General features: G+C 48.5%; 2 non-coding genes across 2 annotated transcripts; both read right to left on the bottom strand.

Moving 5' to 3' along the window:
* Positions 1-13,439: 13,439 nt before the first annotated feature.
* Positions 13,440-13,511, bottom strand: TRNAT-CGU (transfer RNA threonine (anticodon CGU)). The gene has a single exon. It is a non-coding gene; the product is annotated as a tRNA-Thr (tRNA).
* A 204-nt stretch (positions 13,512-13,715) lies between these two features.
* On the bottom strand, positions 13,716-13,787 carry TRNAT-CGU (transfer RNA threonine (anticodon CGU)). Its single transcript has one exon. It is a non-coding gene; the product is annotated as a tRNA-Thr (tRNA).
* Positions 13,788-21,183: the final 7,396 nt, after the last annotated feature.

The raw sequence follows: 21,183 nt of genomic DNA on the forward strand, positions 1-21,183 counted from the left end.
TCTACTCAGAATGCTCTTTGACTGAGCCAGAGTTATAGACAGACTTGACACAGGGGTGGTTTGCCGTTGCTTGCCTCTGCATAGTGACCCTGGGTTTCATGGGTGGCGCCCCATCCTGATACTAACCAGGGTTGGCGCAGCTTACCTTCCAAAACCTTGATGAGATCAGGCTTGCCTGGGCCCTCCAGGTCAGGGCAAAAGACATTCATGGGGAGCCTTCCATTGCCTGCCTCTCTGTAGCAACCCTGGACTGACTTGTCCTAATACTACTCAGGGTTGAACCTGCTTCGCTCCCAAGATCCGATGAGATCAGGCTCTCCTGGACCATCCAGGTCAGAGCAAGAGACATTCAGGGGTGGTTCGCCGTTGCTTGCCTCTGCATAGCAACCGTGGGTTTCATGGGTGGTGCCCCATCCTGATACTAACCAGGGCTGGTGCAGCTTACCTTCCAAAACCTTGATGAGATCTGGCTAGCTTGGACCGTCCAGGTCAGAGCAACAGATATTCAGAGGTGGTTTGCCATTGCCTTCCTCTGTCTGTAGCAACCCAGGTCTTCCTTTACCGGTCTCTCATCTAACATGACTCTGCTTAGCTTCGGAGATCAGATGAGATCTGGCTAACTTGACCATCCGGGTCATGGGATGGAGAAAGTAGAGAAAGAAGTCCTTTTCTCCCTTTCTCACAATACAAGAACTTGTGGGCGTTAGATGAAATTGCTGAGCAGTCGGGTTAGAACGGATAAAAGGAGGTACTTCTTCACCCAAAGGGTGATTAACATGTGGAATTCACTGTCACAGGAGGTGGTGGCGGCTACAAGCATAGCCAGCTTCAAGAGGGGGTTTGATAAAAATATGGAGCCAGAGGTCCATCAGTGGCTATTAGCCACAGTGTGGTTACCTACCTTTGGAAGGTAAGCTATACATAAGGTAAGTATACATAATTTTTTTTGGCCACTTTGTGACACAGAGTGTTGGACTGGATGGGCCATTGGCCTGATCCAACATGGCTTCTCTTATGTTCTTATGTGACACAGAGTGTTGGACTGGATGGATGGGTCATTGGCCTGATCCAACATGGCTTCTCTTATGTTCTTATGTGACACGGAGTGTTGGACTGGATGGATGGGCCATTGCCTGATCCAACATGGCTTCTCTTATGTTCTTATGTGACACAGAGTGTTGGACTGGATGGGCCATTGGCCTGATCCAACATGGCTTCTCTTATGTTCTTATGTGACATAGAGTGTTGGACTGGATGGGCCACTGGCCTGATCCAACATGGCTTCTCTTATGTTCTTATGTGACACAGAGTCTTGGACTGGATTGGCCATTGGCCTGATCCAACATGGCTTCTCTGATGTTCTTACGTGACACAGAGTGTTGGACTGGATGGGCCATTGGCCTGATCTAACATGGCTTCTCTTATGTTCTTATGTGACACAGAGTGTTGGACTGGATGGGCCAATGGCCTGATCTAACATGGCTTCTCTTATGTTCTTATGTTCTTGTGGACATAAAAGACTCAGTAATGGCAGAAAGCATTGTCAAATCACAGCTGATTTATGGTGACCTCTCATGGGATTTCAGAGGCAGGAGATATTCAGAGGTGGTTTGCCATTGCCTGCCGTTGCATAGCAACCTTGGACTTTCTTGATGGTCTCCCATCTTAAGCGTTGGCCATGAACAACTCTGTTTAGCTTCTGAGTTCTGGCTAGCCTGGGGTATTCGAGCTGTTGTTTTGGTTCTTTTAAATTGTAGGACTGTGAAGGGAGGTGTGGGGAAGCAAAATTTAAAACGGGGAGGTTGTTAGAGAAGTGGGTTTGTGAAACATTTGCTAGTAGTGTCAGCCAGCGGCTGCACACAAAAGCTCACCCCTTGAATAAAACTTTGTTGGTCTTAAAGGTGCCATCGACTTTGTTCTGCAGGATTTTGGGGGCAATATATCCCCTTTCCTCTGCCCCCTCTGCTCTTTTGTAGCTTCTGTGTCTGCAAACTAACACTTAGTGCATCTAATGAAGTTGTTTCCAATTCACCAAAGTTTATGCCAAGACCGATTTATCAGTTCTTTTGGTGCCACAAACAGTGTTCCCTCTAAGCTGAGTTAGCGTGTTAGCTCAAAGATTTTTAGCGTCCAGCTCACATATTTTTGTCTTAGTTCAGGAAAAATGGCCCCAGAGCAAACTACTTTATGCAGGAGCTTACAACTTTAATGCCAGGAGCTTACAAAGTAGAATTTTTGCTCGCAAGATTCTGCAGCTTGGAGGAAACATTGGCCACAAGACTCTTCCAGTGCAGTCCTAAACAGAGTTAATGCCCTTCTTAGAAGGTTGTAGTCCTGTTTAGAATAACTCTTTGACTCTCTCTCTCCACCTCCCTCCCTCCCTCTCTCTCTCCACCTCTCTCCCTCTCTTCCCCTCTCCCTCTCTCACTCCCCTCTCTCCCTCTCCCTCCCTCTCTCCCCTCTCTCTCCCTCCCTCTCTTCCCCTCTCCCTCCCTCCCTCCCTCCCTCTCCCTCTCTCTCCCCTCTCTCCCCCTCTCTCTCCACCTTCCTCTTCTCCCTCCTCCCTCTCTCCCCCTCCCTCTCTCCCCCTCTCCCTCCCTCCCTCTCTCTCTCCCCCTCTCTCTCCCTCCCCCCCTCTCTCTCTCCCCTCTCTCCCTCCCTCTCCCTCTCCACCTCCCTCCTTCTCCCTCTCTCCCCCTCTCCCTCCCCTCTCTCTCTCCCTCTCCCTCCCCTCTCTCTCTCCCTCCCCCTCTTTCCCCCCTCTCTCCCCCCCTCTCTCTTTGTTGTCAAGTCACAGCTGTGGGGGTTTCAAAGCAAGAAGCATCCAGTGGTGGTTTGCTGTTGTCTACCTCTGTCTGGGACAGTGATGCTGTTGTCTACCTCTGTCTGGGGCAGTATTCTTGGTGCTTGGAGGGGCAGCAGTGGGAGGGCTTCTAGTGTCTTGGCCTCACTGATGGACCTCCTTATGGCACTTGGGTTTTTGGCCACTGTGTGACACAGCGTGTTGGACTGGATGGGCCATTGGCCTAATCCAACATGGCTTCTCTTCTGTTCCTATTTCTGGGGAAGTGATGCTCTGTCTTCTTGGTGCTTGGGGGGCAATAGTGGGAGGGCTTCTGGTGTCCTGGCCCCACTGGTGGACCTCCTCATGGCACTTGGGTTTTTGGCCACTGTGTGATACAGCGTGTTGGACTGGATGGGCCATTGGACTGATCCAGCATGGCGTCTCTTATGCTCTCTGCATAATGACCCTGGTATTCCTTGGTGGTCTCCCATCCAAATAGTGACCAGGGCCGACCCTGTTTAGCTTCTGAGATCTGATGAGATTGGGCTATTCAGGGGACCAATACATTGGTGAAAGGAGAACTCAGTGGCAGAGCTTCTGCTTGGCATGCAGAAGGTCCCAGGTTCTATCCCCGGCATCTCCAGTTAAAAGGATCAGGCTGGAGGTGATGGGAATGTCCTCAGCCTGAGACCCTGGAGAGCCATTAAAGAGGGACCATGGTAGAGCCTCTACTTGACATGCAGAAGGTCCCAGGTTCAATCCTCAGCATCTCCAGTTAAAAGAACCAGCCAGGAGGTGAAGGGAAAGACCTCAGCCTGAGACCCTGGAGGGCCACTAAAGAGGGACCATGGCTCAGTGGTAGAGCCTCTGCTTGACATGCAGAAGGTCCCAGGTTCAATCCTCAGCATCTCCAGTTAAAAGGACAAGGCTGGAGGCGAAGGAAAAGACCTCAGCCTGAGACCCTGGAAAGCCATGAGAGGAATCGTGGCTCAGTGGTAGAGCCTTTGCTTGGTGTGCAGAAGGTCCCAGGTTCAATCTCCAGTATCTCCAGTTAAAAGGACAAGGGAATAGGGAATGGGAAAGACCTCTACCTGAGGCCCTGGAGAGCCACTGCCAGTCTGAGCAGACAAAACAAGAAGAAGAAGAAGAAGAGGAGGAGGAGGAAGAGGAAGAGGTGGTGGTGGTTGGATTTATATCCTGCCCTTCACTAAATGAAGGGGTCTCACAGCGGCTTACAATCGCCTTTCCCTTCCCCTCCCTACAGCAGACACCCTGTGAGGTAAGTGGAGCTGAAAGAGCTCTGACAGAAACTGCTATGTGAGATGAGCAGCTCTGTGAGAACTTGTGACTGACTCAGGGTCACACCAGCAAATGGATCAAGGGTCTGAGTCAGCGGAAGGCAGCTTCCTGGGTGTTTAGAGAGGGGGGCGTGGCTCAGTAGCAGAACATTTGGTTAGTGTGCAGAAGGTCCCAGGTTCAATCCCCGGCATCTCCAGTTAAAAGGACCAGGCTGGAGGTGACGGGAAAGGCCTCTACCTGAGACCCTGGGGAGCTGCTGCCACTCGGAGTAGACAAGACAGACCATGATGGACCGAGGGTCTGATTCAGTACAAGGCAGCTTCGTGCGTTCAGTGTGGCTACCCCTCTGGAATAGATATTTAGGCATAATTATAGCTTTGGCTGTGTGTTGAGGATCTGGAGTTAGCTATTGACTCTTGTTATTAAACTTCATTGAATCATTTAATTTTACGAAATTGGCTTCTTGTGTCGGGGATTAATATGAAATTAAACCGTTGTGGTTAAAAAAAAAGGAGAGAGAGTCTCTAACTTCCCCTCCCCTGTCGTATGATATCAGAAGCCTCCAATCTGTTTTTTTTTTTAATTGCTGCTGAATCAGCTCATTGCCGGTCTGTCGACGGAGTCCGTTGCATCATTGAGGACTTTGCCAAAAATGACTGACGGATCTGTGAATTAAACTAATGGGATTTGGGCAGTGTCTAATGCCATTGGACAGAGAGGCATATCAGCACTTCAGATAAATATCTCTAATAAAGCTTATTAGAAATGTTATTCCAGTAGGCCGCTTGGAGACAGCTGCTTTCTCGGTTGCCGGTGGCATGCATGTGTTTTTCCCAGGTGAGCAGGTAGAGAATTACTCGTGACTGGGAAGAAAGAGTAATTCTGATGCACAGCAGACTGTGATATTTTCTACCCTCCCTGAATTTTTCAAAAAGCCAAGCCAAGAGTCCAATCTAGTATTTATGGCAGAGGTGTTGAATTTATCTGTAATGAGGACCGGATCTGATATAACTGAGGCCTTGTTGTGCCGGGCCATGTGTGTATGTATTTAAGATCAGAAAGCAGAGAAATAAACTTTATAAAGGACACAAACACAATTAAATTGAAAAAACAACAGCCTTAAGACATGCTTAAAACATTAGCACTCATTGACGGCACTTGGGGTTTTTTTTGGCCACTGTGTGACACAGAGTGTGGGACTGGATGGGCCACTGGCCTGATCCAAGATGGCTTCTCTTATGTTCTTCTGTGACACAGAGTGTTGGACTGGATGGGCCATTGGCCTGATCCAGCATGGCTTCTCTGATGTTCTTATGTGTGACACAGAGTGTTGGACTGGATGGGCCATTGGCCTGATCCAGCATGGCTTCTCTGATGTTCTTATGTGTGACACAGAGTGTTGGACTGGATGGGCCATTGGCCTGATCCAACATGGCTTCTCTGATGTTCTTATGTGTGACACAGAGTGTTGGACTGGATGGGCCATTGGCCTGATCCAACAGGGCTTCTCTTATGTTCTTATGTGACACAGAGTGTTGGACTGGATGGGCCATTGGCCTGATCCAACATGGCTTCTCTTATGTTCTTCTGTGACACAGAGTGTTGGACTGGATGGACCATTGGCCAGATCCAACATGGCTTCTCTGATGTTCTTATGTGTGACACAGAGTGTTGGACTGGATGGGCCATTGGCCTGATCCAACATGGCTTCTCTTATGTTCTTCTGTGACACAGAGCGTTGGACTGGATAGGCCACTGGCCTGATCCAAGATGGCTTCTCTTATGTTCTTCTGTGACACAGAGTGTTGGACTGGATGGGCCATTGGCCAGATCCAACATGGCTTCTCTGATGTTCTTATGTGTGTCACAGAGTGTTGGACTGGATGGGCCATTGGCCTGATCCAACATGGCTTCTCTTATGTTCTTATGTGACACAGAGTGTTGGACTGGATGGGCCCTTGGCCTGATCCAACATGGCTTCTCTTATGTTCTTATGTGACACAGAGTGTTGGACTGGATAAGCCACTGGTCTGATCCAACATGGCTTCTCTTATGTTCTTATGTGACACAGGGTGTTGGAGTAGATGGGCTGTTGGCCTGATCTAACAGGGCTTCTCTTATGTTCTTATGTGACACAGGGTGTTGGAGTAGATGGGCTGTTGGCCTGATCTAACATGGCTTCTCTTATGTTCTTATGTGACACAGAGTGTTGGACTGGATGGGCCATTGGCCTGATCCAACATGGCTTCTCTTATGTTCTTATTGGTCTTAAAGAGGGGTGGCCAGACTTGCTTAACAAGAGCCACATAGCATAAATGCCGTTATAGGAGAGCTGCAAGACTTGAACGTCAGATGTTTGTGAGCTCCAAGACATGAACATCTGAGAGCTGCAAGGAAGGAAGGAGAGAAGGAAGGACATATGAACATATGAAGCTGCCTTATACTGAATCAAACCCTGGGTCCATCAAAGTCAGTATTGTCTTCACAGACTGGCAGTGGCTCTCCAGGGTCTCAAGCTGAGGATTTTTACGCCTACTTGCCTGGACCCTTTTTGGAGATGCCAGGGATTGAAACTGGGACCTTCTGCTTACCAAGCAGATGCTCTTCCACTGAGCCACCGTCCCAAGGAAAATAGATCGGGGGAGAGATGGAAAGAAAGCAACTTTAAATGCATTCTCCACACTAGCCAACGAGGCAGTGAGGTCTTTGAGAGCCACACAATATATGTAAAAGAGCCACAGTTTGGCCACCCCTGGTCTTAAAGGTGCTCTCTTGTTATTTCTCCCATGGGATTCAGGGAACTGGGCAAAGGAAGGGGAGGATGAGGAGGTGCCTCAGCCAATAGAAGGAAGAGAGGCTTGGCTCAGTAGCTCTGTGCAATTGAGAGAGCCTGGTGAAACAAACTATTCCTCCCCCCTTCCTTCCAAGGGAGGAGCCTCAGCCAATGGAGAAAATAGAGGTTTTGCTCTGTAGCTCCTGTGCAATTGAGCAAGCCTTGCAAAGCAAGTTGTGATGCAGAAGGAAGCAAAAGAAAGGGAAAAGGAAGCAGATGACAGCCAGTTGCTCAGGAGCCTGATAGGAGCCCTATGGGGGCCTGATTTGGCCCCCGGGCCACAAGTTTGACACCCCTGGCCTAGATAGTCTGGTTGCCTGTTGGGGTGATCATGGTACATGTTGGCACTTATGATGTGGGGAAATGTAGTTGTGCGGTCCTGGAAGAAAAATTTAGGCTGCTAAGAGAGGAGACTCAAAGCCAGTTGGAAAATCTGGGAAATATTCTGGTGGAAAAACTGGGAAATTTTGGAGAACTGGGGGGGGGGGGGGAACTCCTGTGAAATATTTTCTTCCTAAATGAGACAAGGTTCTACTTGCTCCAAATGTATAGCGTGAAAAAAGACTGAGGGCGCTCACATTACCGCTCATCCCCAGGCTCCACTCCCAAATCAGTGGATATTAGCCAAAGGGACTTATAGATGGAACTCTCTGTCTGGGGCAGTGATGCTCTGTATTCTTGGTGCTTGGAAGGGGCAACAGTGTGAGGGTTTCTAGTGCCCTGGCCCCACTGGTGGGCCTCCTGATGGCACCTGGTTTATTTGGCCACTGTGTGACACAGAGTGTTGGACTGGATGGGCCATTGGCCTGATCCAACATGGCTTCTCTTATGTTCTTATGTCTGGGGCAGTGATGCTCTGTATTCTTGGTGCTTGGGGGGGCAACAGTGTGAGGGCTTCTAGTGTCCTGGCTCCGCTGGTGGACCTCCTGATGGCATCTGGGTTTTTTTGGCTACTTTGTGATACAGAGTGTTGGACTGGAGGGGCCATTGGCCTGATCCAACATGGCTTCTCTTATATTCTTTTGTGACACAGAGTGTTGGACTGGATGGGCCATTGGCCTGATTCAACATGGCTTCTCTTATGTTGTTATGTGACACAGAATGTTGGACTGGAGGGGCCATTGGCCTGATCCAACATGGCTTCTCTTATGTTCTTATGTCTGGGGCAGTGATGCTCTGTATTCTTGGTGCTTGGGGGGGGCAACAGTGTGAGGGCTTCTAGTGTCCTGGCTCCGCTGGTGGACCTCCTGATGGCATCTGGGTTTTTTTGGCTACTGTGTGATACAGAGTGTTGGACTGGAGGGGCCATTGGCCTGATCCAACATGGCTTCTCTTATATTCTTTTGTGACACCGAGTGTTGGACTGGATGGGCCATTGGCCTGATTCAACATGGCTTCTCTTATGCTGTTATGTGACACAGAATGTTGGACTGGAGGGGCCATTGGCCTGATCCAACATAGCTTCTCTTATGTTCTTTTGTGACACAGAGTGTTGGACTGGATGGGCCATTCGCCTGATCCAACATAGCTTCTCTGATGTTCTTATGTGACACAGAGTGTTGGACTGAAGGGGCCATTGGCCTGATCCAACATAGCTTCTCTTATGTTCTTTTGTGACACAGAGTGTTGGACTGGATGGGCCATTCGCCTGATCCAACATGTCTTCTCTTATGTTCTTATGTGATACAGAGTGTTGGACTGGATGGGCCATTGGCCTGATCCAACATGGTTTCTCTTATGTTCTTAAATTCTCCAGGTATTTCCCAAATTCTCCAGGTGGACGCCTGCAGCATATTTTCAAGAACACGCTTATTGTTGAAATGTGAATAATTTTTTGCAACAATTACTATGCTATAGTGTGTTGAATGATAACACATTACTGAAGTATTCAGTGTTTTCAGGTATAAATAACTTGACGTCCTGATATGCTGGCTGTTTTGCGTGCTGCGGCTGTACAAAAGCTTTTGTTCCCGAACAGCGGTTTCTTTTGTTTACTGCAGAATTTAGTTTCTACCTTTCATTTTTTAATTTTCCCTGCGTCTTAGAGTAAGGATACATAAGTTACATGCTAAGGTAGCGAAGTGTACAGCACTTTCCCCCAAGTATTTTTTTTTACAGGTTTTTTTTTTCAATAGCGAAAGGAAATGAAGACACCAGTTTGGTGTAGTGGTTAAGAATGGGGGACTGGGTTTGATTCCCCACTGGGTTTGATTCCCCACTCCTTCACATGCAGCTAGCTGGGTTACCTTGAGTCAGTCCCAGTTCTGGGCAGAGCTGTTCTCTCAAGAGCAGTTCTTTCAGCGCTCTCTCAGCCCCACCCACCTCACAGGGTGTCTGTTGTGCGGGGGGGGGGGGGGGGAAGGGAAAGGAGATTGTAAGCCGCTCTGAGATTTGGATTGGAGGGTGGGATATAAATCCACTATCTTCTTCATCTTGAATGTCTCTTGCCTTAAAAATCCTCAATGGCAGGGGAAAAAAAAGTTTGGTGTAGGGGTTTAAGTGTGCGGACTCTTATCTGGGAGAACCGGGTTTGATTCCCCACTCCTCCACTTGCAGCTGCTGGAATGGCCTTGGGTGAGCCAGAGCTGTCTTATCTGGGAGAACCGGGTTTGATTCCCCCACTCCTCCACTTGCAGCTGCTGGAATGGCCTTGGGTCAGCCATAGCTCTCTTATCTGGGAGAACCGGGTTTGATTCCCCCACTCCTCCACTTGCACCAGCTGGAATGGCCTTGGGTCAGCCAGAGCTCTCTTATCTGGGAGAACCAGATTTGATTCCCCACTCCTCCACTTGCAGCTGCTGGAATGGCCTTGGGTTAGCCATAGCTATCACATGAGTTGTCCTTGAAAGGGCAGCTGCTGTGAGAGCCCTCTCAGCCCCACCTACCTCTCAGGGTGTCTGTTGTGTGGGAGGAAGGTAAAGGAGATTGTGAGCCCCTCTGAAACTCTTCGGAGTGGAGGGCGGGATATAAATCCAATACCTTCTTCTACCTCACAGGGTGTCTGTTGTGGGGGGGGGGTAAAGGAGATTGTGAGCCGCTCTGAGACTCTTCGAAGTGGAGGGTGGGATATAAATCCAATACCTTCATCTACCTCACAGGGTGTCTGTGGTGGGGGGGGGAAGGTAAAGGAGATTGTGAGCCGCTCTGAGACTCTTCGGAGTGGAGGGCGGGATATAAATCCAATATCTTCTTCTACCTCACAGGGTGTCTGTTATGGGGCAGGAAGGTAAAGGAGATTGTGAGCCGCTCTGAGACTCTTCGGAGTGGAGGGCGGGATATAAATCCAATATCTTCATCTACCTCACAGGGTGTCTGTTGTGGGGAGGAAGGGAAAGGAGATTGTGAGCCGCTCTGAGACTCTTCGGAGTGGAGGGCAGGATATAAATCCAATATCTTCATCTACCTCACAGGGTGTCTGTTGTGGGGCAGGAAGGTAAAGGAGATTGTGAGCCGCTCTGAGACTCTTCGGAGTGGAGGGCGGGATATAAATCCAATATCTTCATCTACCTCACAGGGTGTCTGTTGTGGGGAGGAAGGGAAAGGAGATTGTGAGCCTCTCTGAGACTCTTCGGAGTGGAGGGCAGGATATAAATCCAATATCTTCATCTACCTCACAGGGTGTCTGTTGTGGGGGAGGAAAGGAAAGGAGATTGTGAGCCGCTCTGAGACTCTTCGGAGTGGAGGGCGGGATATAAATCCAATATCTTCTTCTACCTCAGAGGGTGTCTGTTATGGGGCAGGAAGGTAAAGGAGATTGTGAGCCGCTCTGAGACTCTTTGGAGTGGAGGGAGGGATATAAAGCCAATATCTTCTTCTATCTCACAGAGTGTCTGTTGGGGGGGAGGAAGGGAAAGGAGATTGTGAGCCGCTCTGAGACTCTTTGGAGTGGAGGGAGGGATATAAATCCACTATCTTCATCTACCTCACAGGGTGTCTGTTGTGGGGGAGGAAGATAAAGGAGATTGTGAGCTGCTCTGAGACTCTGAATTTTGGAGTGGAGAGCGGAATATAAATCCAATATCATCTTCTTTTCCTGGATTCCCTCCTAAGACATTTTATAAATGATGATTGTGTAGAGCAGGCACACTCTTAACAGAATTTCCAAGAGAATGGACTTTTTCGGTAAGGGGTGGAAAGCTGTGGCAGTTACTTTTTGAAGAGAGAGATCTGTTTGATGTTCCTTTTTATCTCTCCCTCTTTTTTTTCCTTTTTTTTAAAGTCGGTCTTCAGCTCTATGCTACAAAAGGTTACACCTGCACAGTCTTTTGGTGCAGAATTTTAAATCCGCCCAAGTCAGGGAATTGAGACTTATGGCCCGTGTGGCAGACGTAATGGCCACGGCGTGTGTGTGTATATATATAGTGGTGTAAACTTAATGACTCCATAAATACTGTAACAAAAAATACTGCAGATGAGCGAGACTGCCAAGATTCGACTGCAGGGAGGGCCATAAACTCTGCACGTACGACATGTAAATCTTGGGTTGTAACATTGCCCGGTGTGGATTATTTTGCAGTTATTCTGGCAGGCACCTCTGCTTTGAAGAAGGATTTATTCTGCAGATACTTGCTGCGCTTCCACACGCACTGTATAATGCACTCCCAGTCCACTTCCAACACACGTAACCATCACGTGGAAGGAGACTTTGGCTATTTCGTGCAGTAGAAGGCAGCTGCAAAGTGCACTGAAAATTATCTCGGCAACAAAGCAAAATACAATCACTTATTACAACAATCCAGCTTATCCCTCTTACTCATAACCTTTAACATAGCCTTTCCCTCCTATATTGTAGAAATTTAATTACATACCCTTATCTTTCTCAAATCCACGCATCATCATTTTTTCTTTTTGCATGCAGAAAGTCAATTAGGGGCTTCCAAGTAGATAACGTTTTTTCTTTACTTAAAGAAGTAAGTTCAGCCATTTCCACTAATTCTAACATCTTTAACTACCAATCTTCTGCTGTAGGTATTTTTGTAGATTTCCAATTATGTGCATAGAAACCTTGCTGCTGCAGTCATCTATAGAAAAAAGGTTGTATGACTGTTTTGTCTCTGTCAGTCCCAACAAAAAAGCTTCTTTTGTTTGCACATTCATTTTCAAAATTCACTGTATTTGCATCAATATTTTTTTGGCTTTATCACAAGTCCACCACATATGCTCAAATGTTCCTTCACGTTGTTCAAATTTCCAACCTTTAAAGGGTTTTTTTGTACATTCTGGCCAATTTATCTGGTGTCATATAAACGAAACATCATCGTATGGATATTTTTTTCTTTAAGATTAACGTATCATTTGAACTTCGGTCCCATCAACCATAATCTTTCCCACTGCTCTATTAGTATATCATGTCCAGAATTCTTAGCCCATTTTATCATGCAGTTTGGCAGCTGTTAAAGACGTAAGAACATAAGAGAAACCATGTTGGATCAGGCCAATGGTCCATTCAGTCACACAAGGGCCAAAAAAAACCAGGTGCCATCAGGAGGTCCACCAGTGAGGCCAGGACACTAGAAGCCCTCCCACTGTGCCCCCCCCCCACAAGCACCAAGGATACAAAGCATCACTGCCCCAGACAGAGAGTTCCAACAATACGCTGTGGCTAATAGCCACTGATGGACCTCTTCTCTAGATGTTTATCCATTCCCCTCTTGCAGCTGTCTGTGCTTGTAGCCGCCACCACCTGCTGTGGCAGTGAATTCCACATGTTAATCACCCTTTGGGTGAAGAAGGACTTTTTTAAATCCGTTCTAATCCGACTCCTCAGTAATTTCATTGAATGTCCACGAGTTCTCGTATTGTGAGAAAGGGAGAAAAGGACTTTTTTCTCTGCCTTCTCTATCCCATGCATAATCTTGTAAACTTCTATCATGTCACCCCGCAGTCGACGTTTCTCCAAACCAAAGAGCGTTTTAACTTTTCTTCATAGGGAAAGTGCTCCGCCGTAATCATTCTAGTTGCCCTTTTCTACAATTTTTTCCGATGCTATAATATCCTTTTTGAGGTGCGGTGACCAGAATTGTACACAGTATTCCAAATGAGCCCGCACCATCGATTTATACAGGGGCATTATGATACTGGCTGATTTGTTTTAAATTCCCTCCCTAATAATTCCCAGCATAACATTGGCCTTTTTTTTTTAATTGCAGTCGCACACTGTTCTTCTTCGGTGTCATATTTCAACAGCAATGTATACATTTCGGCAGTAACATGAACATCATCTGTACAGAGGTCTGTTGAACATATGAACATCTGAAGCTGCCTTCTACTGAATCAGACCCCCCTCGGGCCATCAAAGTCAGTCTTGTCTGCTTAGACTGGCAGCGGCTCTCCAGGGTCTCAGTCGGAGGTTTTTCACGCCTACTTGCCTGGACCGTTTTTTAGCTGGAGATGCCGGGGACTGAACCTGGGAGCTTCTGCTTACCAAGCAGATGCTCTACCACTGAGCCACAGCCCCATTCATGACTCTCCAGGGTCTCAAGCTGAGGTTCTTTACGCCTACTTGCCTGGACCCTTTTTAGTTGGAGATGCCAGGGATTGAACCTGGGACCTTCTGCTTACGAAGCAGATGCTCTACCACTGAGCCACAGCCCCATTCATGGCTCTCCAGGATCTCCAGCTGAGGTTTTTCACGCCTACTTGCCTGGACCCTTTTTAGTGGGAGATGCCGGGGATTGAACATTTGGGACCTTCTGCTTCCCAAGCAGATGCTCTACCACTGAGCCACAGCCCCATTCATGGCTCTCCAGGGTCTCCAGCTGAGGTTATTCACGCCTATTTGTCTGGATCCTTTTTAGTTGGAGATGCCGGGGATTGAACCTGGGACCTTCTGCTTACGAAGCAGATGCTCTACCACTGAGCCACAGCCCCATTCATGGCTCTCCAGGATCTCCAGCTGAGGTTCTTCACGCCTATTTGTTTGGACCCTTTTTAGTCAGAGATGCCGGGGATTGAACCTGGGACCTTCTACTTCCCAAGCAGATGCTCTACCACTGAGCCACAGCCCCATTCATGGCTCTCCAGGGTCTCAAGCTGAGGTTTTTCACGCTTACTTGCCTGGACCCTTTTGAGTTGGAGATGCCGGGGATTGAACCTGGGACCTTCTGCTTCCCGAGCAGATGCTCTACCACTGAGCCACCTTCTCTCCCAAACATTCATGTTTTTCTTCCAGACCATATGAATGTCTGTCCATTTTGTGGTGGAAGTTGGTAACTCCATCTGCACCCCACTTTGCCTGCGCCTTTGTAGATTTTCTTTTTTTGTAAAACAATTTTTATTATTCTGCAATATGTTATATATTGTGTTAATATTAAAAAAATTCAATGCAAGTACATTGCATTTTCCACCTCCCTCTCCCCCTTTTCGTGACCTCCATCGGTGGTTTTTGTAGATTTTCTTCTGTCCGTCGTCATCTCCCGCTTCGGAAGACTGGCTAACGCAATGCTAACTTTAAAAATGGCAGATCCAAAATGGATAGCCGTGTTCGTCTGAAGCAGTTGAACAAAGCCGGAGTCAAGTGGCACCTTTAAGACCAACTTGGTTGGTTTTAAAGGCGCGACTTGACTCTTGCTTTGTTTAAAAATGACAGGAAAGCTAATTAAGCACTAATTGTCAAGCCGATTGTTGCCAGGCTTGACATTTGCCTTGTTTACTATCTGGAGGTTAAAAGAGAGAGATTTATGACCTAACGGATTGCTCGCCCGTCATAAATATCTACCTTGTTGTAGATGCGGATTATTGTTTTAATACTAAATCGTGCGCTTTCCCAAAAAGAAACTGAGCATGAGAGGAGGAACGCGGTGCTGAAAAGAGTCGGGATAGTCCAGGAGATGAACGGTTTTGCCTAATAAAGCTTAATGACTGATTTTTATCTCTGCCGATCAGAGCTGAGAATGCGCTTCATTAAGATAATTAACTGAGCAGTTCCTTAACTGACAGTTGCTAGATGCAAATTCCCAGGTTCTGTGGTTTCCCCTGAATAAAAACTGGGGGGGGGGAGGGGAGATGATTTCTGGTTCTCTTTAATCATCTTTATTAGTAAGGTAATAGGCAGAAGGGCTATTGCGTTTTGAAAAGGCAGTTCTGTGCCCGGAGCTGTGGCATTTCGGTAGCGACGATGCTGCTGGCGCCCCAGGCGGAAAGGACGTCTGAGACCGCATACGTTGGTCTTGCGGGAGAGACTCAGATTTAAAGCTGATTTTTTGTTTAGAAGGCCCAAGTTGCATCGGGCAGAACATCGGCTTGGAAATTGCTCTGCAGGAAAAGACTTAGCTGCAGGGGCCCGATCCAGATGGAACTCTCTGTCTGCGGCAGCAGTGCTCTGTATTCTTGGCGCTGGGGGAGGGGGACAGTGGGAGGGTTTCTAGTGTCCTGGCCCCACTGACAGTCCTCCTGGTGGAAGCTGGGTTTTTTTGGCCACTGTGTGACACAGAGTGTTGGTCTGGATGGGCCCTTGGCCTGATCCAACATGGCTTCTCTTATATTCTTATGTGACACAGAGTGTTGGACTGGATGGGCCACTGGCCTGAACCAACATGGCTCCTCTTTTGTTCTTATGTGACACAGAATGTTGGACTGGATGGGCCATTGGCCTGATCCAACATGGCTTCTCTTATGTTCTTATGTGACACAGAGTGTTGGACTGGATGGGCCATTGGCCTGATCCAACATGGCTTCTCTTATGTTCTTATGTGACACAAAGAGTTGGACTGGATGGGCCATTGGCCTGATCCAACATGGCTTCTCTTATGTTCTTATGTGACACAAAGAGTTGGACTGGATGGGCCATTGGCCTGATCCAACATGGCTTCTCTTATGTTCTTATGTGACACAGAGTGTTGGACTGGATGGGCCACTGGCCTGATCCAACAGGGCTTCTCTTATGTTCTTATGTGACACAGAGTGTTGGACTGGATGGGCCTTGGCCTTGATCCAACATGGCTTCTCTTAGGTTCTTCTGTGACACAGAGTGTTGGACTGGATGGGCCACTGGCCTGATCCAACAGGGCTTCTCTTATGTTCTTATGTCCAGGTAGTAGGTGATGTGAAAGACTTCTGCCTGAGACCCTGAAGAGTCACGAGTGGGTCTGCTTCCCCTCCAGAAGGTCCCAGGTTCAACCCCTGGGATCTCAGTTAAAAGGACCAGGCAGCAATATATGGCAGGGGTGGGCAACAGTAGCTCTCCAGAAGTTTTTTGCCTACAACTCCCATCAGCCCCAGCCAGCATGGCCAATGGCTGGGGCTGATGGGAGCTGTACATAAGAACATACAAGAAGCCATGTTGGATCAGGCCAGTGGCCCATCCACAGTGACCAATATGTGTGTGTGTGTGTGTGTACACACACACACACACATATACTGTGGCTAATAGCCACTGATGGACCTCTGCTCCATATTTTTATTTAAACCCCTCTTGAAGGTGGCTATGGTTGTGGCTGCCACCACCTCCTGTGGCAGTGAATTCCAAATGTCAATCACCCTTTTGGTGAAGAAGTATTTCCTTTTATCCATTTTAATCAAACTGCTCAGCAATTTCATTGAATGCCCACGAGTTCTTGTATTGTGACAAAGGAAGAAAAGGACTTCTTTACCTTCTCTATCCCATGCATAATCTTGTAAACCTCTGTCATGTTACCCCGCAGTCGATGTTTCTCCAAGCTAAAGAGTCCCAAGCGTTTTAACTTTCCTTCATAGGGAAAGTGTTCCAAACCTTTAATCATTCTAGTTGCCCTTCTGCACTTCTTCCAATGCTATAATATCTTTTTTGAGGTGCGGTGACCAGAATTGTACACAGTATTCCAAATGAGACCGCACCGTCGATTTATACAGGGGCATGATTTGTTTTCAGTTCCCTTCTTAATAATTCCCAGCATGGCGTTGGCCTTTTTTATTGCAATCGCACACTGTCTTGAAATTTTCAGTGAGTTATCTACCACAACCCCAAGATCTCTCTCTTGGTCAGTCTCTGCCAGTTCACACCCCATCAACTTGTATTTGTAGCTGGGATTCTTGGCCCTAATGTGCATTACTTTGTACTTGGCCACATTGAACCATCTGCCACATTCACGCCCACTCACCCAGCCTCAACAGGTCCCTTTGGAGTTCCTCACAATCCTCTCTGGTTCTCACCACCCTGAACAATTTAGTGTCATCTGCAAACTTGGCCACTTCACTGCTTACTCTCAACTCCAAATCATTAATGAACAAGTTAAAGAGCATGGGACCCAATACTGAGCCCTGCGGCACCCCACTGCTTACAGTCCTCTACTGTGAAGACTACCCATTTATACTCACTTTCTGCTTCCTATTAATTAGCCAGTTTTTGATCCACAAGAGGAGGCAAAAAACATCTGGAGAGCTACTGTTGGCCACCCCTGATATATGGGAAAATCCTCTACCTGAAACTGTACTATAATCAATCTTCCCTCTAAGCTTCTGAGCGTTGTGAGCAAAAATTTTACTTTGTGAGCTACTGGCATTAAAGAAGACTGTGGATTTATACCCTGCCCTTCTCTCTGAATCAGAGACTCAGAGCAGCTTCCAATCTCCTACAACTTCTCCCCCCACAACAAACACCCTGTGAGGTAAGGATGGCTGTGAGAGCTCTGACAGAAGCTGCCCTTTCAAGGACAACTCCTGCGATAGCTATGGCTGACCCAAGGCCATTCCAGCCGCCGTAAGTGGAGGAGTGGGGAATCAAACCCGGTTCTCCCTGATAAGAGTCTGCACACTTAAACACTACCCCAAACTAGTTGTGAATTACTGCATAAATTATTGTGCTCTTGGGTCATCCTTCCTGAGCTGAGACGAAAATGTGTCAGCTGGTGGCTAAAAATCTGTGAGCTAGCTCACACTAACTCAGCTTAGAGGGAACACTGGCCAGGGGCCATCCTTCCTGAGGTAAAACAAAAATGTGTGAGCTGGATGCTAAAAATCTGTGAGCTAGCTCACACTAACTCAGCTTAGAGGGAACACTGGCCAGGGGCCATCCTTCCTGAGGTAAAACAAAAATGTGTGAGCTGGAGGCCAAAAATCTGTGAGCTAGCTCACACTAACTCAGCTTAGAGGGAACACTGGCCAGGGGCCATCCTTCCTGAGGTACAACAAAAATGTGTGAGTTGGAGGCTAAAAATCTGTGAAGTAGCTCACGCTAACTCAGCTTAGAGGGAACACTGGCCAGGGGCCATCCTTCCTGAGGTAAAACAAAAATGTGTGAGTTGGAGGCTAAAAATCTGTGAAGTAGCTCACGCTAACTCAGCTTAGAGGGAACACTGGCCAGGGGCCATCCTTCCTGAGGTAAAACAAAAATGTGTGAGCTGGAGGCTAAAAATCTGTGAGGTAGCTCACGCTAACTCAGCTTAGAGGGGACACTAGTCAGGTGCCATCCTTCCTGAGGTAAAACAAAAATGTGTGAGCTGGAGGCTAAAAATCTATGAGGTAGCTCACGCTAACTCAGCTTAGAGGGGACACTAGTCAGGCGCCATCCTTCCTGAGGTAAAACAAAAATGTGTGAGCTGGAGGCCAAAAATCTGTGAGCTAGCTCACACTAACTCAGCTTAGAGGGAACACTGGCCAGGGGCCATCCTTCCTGAGGTAAAACAAAAATGTGTGAGCTGGAGGCTAAAAATCTGTGAGCTAGCTCACGCTAACTCAGCTTAGAGGGAACACTGACTATAATATGTCTAATGATGATGCAGTATTAAAGAGTTCAGTGTTTTCAATGTAGATATTTTGGTCTGTTGTGACTGAGATCTGCTCCTGTCCGTATGATACGCTTTCTTTTCTACCGTACAACATTTCATTTTCTAATTCCATATTTTATTTTCCCTCCCTCTCAGTAGCAAAGCACGTATTCAGGTAGCACAGGGCGAAGCAGTTCGCACCTCTCTGGGTCTGTTTGCAGTTTTCTGTCTAGAAGGCAAAGGCATTTCAACTTTTAAAATTCTGTAAATGTGTCAATTAGTACAGTTCTGTATGCCAGCCGAGTTATAAATTATGCATTTTGTGTTGTTAAGGCATGAAAGGAAGACCAGGTTTAATGGGAAAGTAAGCACTGTGTATATTTCTAATCCTTTTAAAGGAGAGCTTTTCCCATGATAGTTGCAGAATTCATAGAAAAGTTACGTCCGTAATAGGTTGTAGTTTGCTGGGTTCAGAAGTGACCTTCTGTCATACGCGATGCATAAAGCGGTATTGAAAAGTGGATTAGATGGATTCATGGAGGAGAGAGGTCTATCAGTAGTTACTACCCATGGTGACTGAAGAGAACTGCCGCATTTAGAGGCACTAATCCTCTGAATCCAAGAACCAGGAGGCAACGTCAGGGGAAGGCCTTGGCCTCCATGCCTTGTTGTTGGCCCTCCAGGGGAACTGGTTGGCCGCACGGTGAGACAGGCTGGACTAGATGGACCCTCAGTGGCCTGACCTAGGAGGGCTCTTCTGATGTTCTTCTCAGGGGAAGGCCTTGGCTTCTCTGCCGTGTTGTTGGCCCTTCAGATGAACTGGTTGGCCACTGCGTGAGACAGGAGGCTGGGCTAGATGGACCCTCGCTGGTCTGATCCAACAGGGCTCTTCTGAGGTTCTTCTCAGGGGAAGGCCTCGGCCTTCCTGCCCTGTTGTTGGCCCTCCAGGGGAACTGGTTGGCCGCACGGTGAGACAGGAGGCTGGACTAGATGGACCCTCAGTGGCCTGACCTAGCAGGGCTCTTCTGATGTTCTTCTCAGGGGAAGGCCTTGGCTTCTCTGCCGTGTTGTTGGCCCTTCAGATGAACTGGTTGGCCACTGCGTGAGACAGGAGGCTGGGCTAGATGGACCCTCGCTGGTCTGATCCAACAGGGCTCTTCTGAGGTTCTTCTCAGGGGAAGGCCTCGGCCTTCCTGCCCTGTTGTTGGCCCTCCAGGGGAACTGGTTGGCCGCACGGTGAGACAGGAGGCTGGACTAGATGGACCCTCAGTGGCCTGACCTAGCAGGGCTCTTCTGATGTTCTTCTCAGGGGAAGGCCTTGGCTTCTCTGCCGTGTTGTTGGCCCTTCAGATGAACTGGTTGGCCACTGCGTGAGACAGGATGCTGGGCTAGATGGACCCTCGCTGGTCTGATCCAACAGGGCTCTTCTGAGGTTCTCCTCAGGGGAAGGCCTCGGCCTCTATGCCCTGTTGTTGGCCCTCCAGAGGAACTGACTGGCCACTGTGTGAGACAGGAGGCTGGACTAGATGGACCCTCGCTGGTCTGATCCAACAGGGCTCTTCTGATGTTCTTCTCAGGGGAAGGCCTCGGCCTCTCTGCCCTGTTGTTGGCCCTCCAGAGGAACTGGTTGGCCACTGTGTGAGACAGGAGGCTGGACTAGATGGACCCTCACTGGTCTGATCCAGCAGGGCTCTTCTGAGGTTCTCCTCAGGGGAAGGCATCGGCCTCTCTGCCCTGTTGTTGGCCCTCAGAGGAACTGCTTGGCCACTGCGTGAGACAGGAGGCTGGACTAGATGGACCCTCACTGGTCTGATCCAACAGGGCTCTTCTGAGGTTCTTCTTAGGGGAAGGCCTCGGCCTCTCTGCCTTGTTGTTGGCCCTTCAGAGGAACTAGTGGGCCAGTGTGTGAGACAGGAGGCTGGACTAGATGGACCCTCGCTGGTCTGATCCAACAGGGCTCTTCTGATGTTCTTCTCAGGGAAAGGCCTCGGCCTCTCTGCCCTGTTGTTGGCCCTCCAGAGGAACTGGTTGGCCACTGTGTGAGACAGGAGGCTGAACTAGATGGACCCTCACTGGTCTGATCCAGCAGGGCTCTTCTGAGGTTCTCCTCAGGGGAAGGCCTCGGCCTCTCTGCCCTGTTGTTGGCCCTCCAGAGGAACTGGTTGGCCACTGCGTGAGACAGGAGGCTGGACTAGATAGACCCTCACTGGTCTGATCCAACAGGGCTCTTCTGAGGTTCTTCTTAGGGGAAGGCCTCGGCCTCTCTGCCTTGTTGTTGGCCCTTCAGAGGAACTAGTGGGCCAGTGTGTGAGACAGGAGGCTGGACTAGATGGACCCTCGCTGGTCTGATCCAACAGGGCTCTTCTGATGTTCTTCTCAGGGGAAGGCCTCGGCCTCTCTGCCCTGTTGTTGGCCCTCCAGAGGAACTGGTTGGCCACTGTGTGAGACAGGATGCTGGACTAGATGGACCCTCACTGGTCTGATCCAACAGGGCTCTTCTGAGGTTCTTCTCAGGGGAAGGCCTCGGCCTCTCTGCCCTGTTGTTGGCCCTCCAGAGGAACTGGTTGGCCACTGTGTGAGACAGG

This window comes from Heteronotia binoei, unplaced genomic scaffold (genome assembly GCF_032191835.1).
Source record: "Heteronotia binoei isolate CCM8104 ecotype False Entrance Well unplaced genomic scaffold, APGP_CSIRO_Hbin_v1 ptg001149l, whole genome shotgun sequence".
NCBI lineage: Eukaryota > Metazoa > Chordata > Lepidosauria > Squamata > Gekkonidae > Heteronotia > Heteronotia binoei.